The sequence below is a fragment of the Pseudophryne corroboree genome, chromosome 9 (assembly GCF_028390025.1).
Source record: "Pseudophryne corroboree isolate aPseCor3 chromosome 9, aPseCor3.hap2, whole genome shotgun sequence".
Taxonomy (NCBI): Eukaryota; Metazoa; Chordata; class Amphibia; order Anura; family Myobatrachidae; genus Pseudophryne; species Pseudophryne corroboree.
In genome coordinates this window covers 174,809,398-174,812,041 of record NC_086452.1, presented here as the reverse complement: position 1 = coordinate 174,812,041, position 2,644 = coordinate 174,809,398, and the positions used below count along the sequence as shown (strand labels likewise).

The following is a 2,644-nucleotide window of genomic DNA, read 5'->3' as shown; positions in this document are numbered from 1 at the left end:
TAAATGGTGTAGCTACGCGAAAATATAACACAATATTCTATATAATTATGGTGGTTTTCAATACCACTATGAGAACCGGAAGTTAGAATCTCTGGCCTCGTGGTTTTACTGAGATCACAGTAGCACTTCTGTAAAGTGTATGACCATCATTTATTCTACAGCAATCCTATTCAGGATTATTTAGTCGTAGAGAATTGAATCATAAGTCATACAAAACCGAGTCCTAATTGGTATTATTAGGGATCACTCTAGATCGGGCAGAAGAATATTTTGCAGTACCAGGGTGTTCCAGGGTGGTCTCCCATCCGAGTACTGACCCGGCCCTCCACTGCTTGGCTTCCAAGATCAGACGAGATCGGGCATCTCCAGTTGGGTATGTCCGCAATTTTAATCTGCCCGTTCAGTCAATCCCAATACCCGTATTGCCACAATGATGATCTAAATCAATCGTATGTGAGATATCTGGATCTCATGTCCTTAGAGATGAAATTCTGGCAAAATTGATCATATACAGTAATCAAGTACCAGGGCATCCACTATGAATGTGGACAAAATTATGGTAAGAACAGTAAGCATATACAGGGATTTCTATGCAGGGGTATCCGCTTGCATAGCCCGGAAAAAGGAGGGTGGTGATAATAAGGCTACAATTATATCAATCCTGTTGCTGTAATAATTATTAAGCAATCACAAATACAATGGCCTCAGACAATTTATGTCACACGCACCAAAACTATTTCTCACTATCTATAAGCCTCTGAAGCCTGATGCGTTTTGTAACAAATAATATAATTTATACATCATATCAGGGAGGCTAGAGTGAGATGAAGAAAACAGCAAGTAACAGCTGAGGATATTACTTGATACCCACAGTGGAAATGAGTGCACACAATTAAGTAGCAATTTTGCTGAGAAATAAGCAGCTGGAAATTCTCTCTACACTTGACGGCCGTACTTAACAATATATCCTGATTTTGATACCATACAGGTTCAAAATACCTCTTGGAGCAAATAAGAGTATTTACAGATTCATTATAGTACTCAGAAAGCTACAAGATTGAAGCTATCACTAATAGGCATGAAAAAACAGTGCATGGAATTTGCTTATACAGTATACTACTAATACACATAGGCAGCATCTATGTGTTTGAAGACAGATGAACAGCTTGTAAGGGCTGAGAATATGCACAAATAGAGGGGGGGGATGGAGAATATGTGTTTTCATACGATACCAGTCCCATATTACGGTGCTGCTTATAGAGAATCGCCACTGGTGAGTCCTGTTGGAAATGAGACTCCAGAGGTATGGTGTAGCTGATGCCGCGTGCTGACTTCAGTGCGGGAGGCGGGAGAAAATTATCAGCTATTCAGTAGTGCTAATCATGTCCACATTTGGCTGCTGCTCTCCGGAGTGATGCAGCGCGTGAGCGCGGTGTATTTCCCTGCTCCCGGCGGCTTGCCGCCGTTGCCCGGGTAACTGTCCTTGAGTTCCGGTCTGTTGCAGTCACGTGTGCGCACCACGTGACCGCAGGAGTCGTACACGTGACTGCAACAGACCGGAACTCAAGGACAGTTACCCGGGCAACGGCGGCAAGCCGCCGGGAGCAGGGAAATACACTCCGGAGAGCAGCAGCCAAATGTGGACATGATTAGCACTACTGAATAGCTGATAATTTTCTCACGCCTCCCGCACTGAAGTCAGCACGCGGCATCAGCTACACCATACCTCTGGAGTCTCATTTCCAACAGGACTCACCAGCGGCGATTCTCTATAAGCAGCACCGTAATATGGGACTGGTATCGTATGAAAACACATATTCTCCATCCCCCCCCCCTCTATTTGTGCATATTCTCAGCCCTTACAAGCTGTTCATCTGTCTTCAAACACATAGATGCTGCCTATGTGTATTAGTAGTATACTGTATAAGCAAATTCCATGCACTGTTTTTTCATGCCTATTAGTGATAGCTTCAATCTTGTAGCTTTCTGAGTACTATAATGAATCTGTAAATACTCTTATTTGCTCCAAGAGGTATTTTGAACCTGTATGGTATCAAAATCAGGATATATTGTTAAGTACGGCCGTCAAGTGTAGAGAGAATTTCCAGCTGCTTATTTCTCAGCAAAATTGCTACTTAATTGTGTGCACTCATTTCCACTGTGGGTATCAAGTAATATCCTCAGCTGTTACTTGCTGTTTTCTTCATCTCACTCTAGCCTCCCTGATATGATGTATAAATTATATTATTTGTTACAAAACGCATCAGGCTTCAGAGGCTTATAGATAGTGAGAAATAGTTTTGGTGCGTGTGACATAAATTGTCTGAGGCCATTGTATTTGTGATTGCTTAATAATTATTACAGCAACAGGATTGATATAATTGTAGCCTTATTATCACCACCCTCCTTTTTCCCGGCTATGCAAGCGGATACCCCTGCATAGAAATCCCTGTATATGCTTACTGTTCTTACCATAATTTTGTCCACATTCATAGTGGATGCCCTGGTACTTGATTACTGTATATGATCAATTTTGCCAGAATTTCATCTCTAAGGACATGAGATCCAGATATCTCACATACGATTGATTTAGATCATCATTGTGGCAATACGGGTATTGGGATTGACTGAACGGGCAGATTAA

General features: G+C 42.0%; 1 pseudogene; it reads right to left on the bottom strand.

Annotated features, from left to right (window-relative positions):
• Nucleotides 1-267: 267 nt before the first annotated feature.
• On the bottom strand, nucleotides 268-387 carry LOC134964714 (5S ribosomal RNA; annotated as a pseudogene).
• Nucleotides 388-2,644: the final 2,257 nt, after the last annotated feature.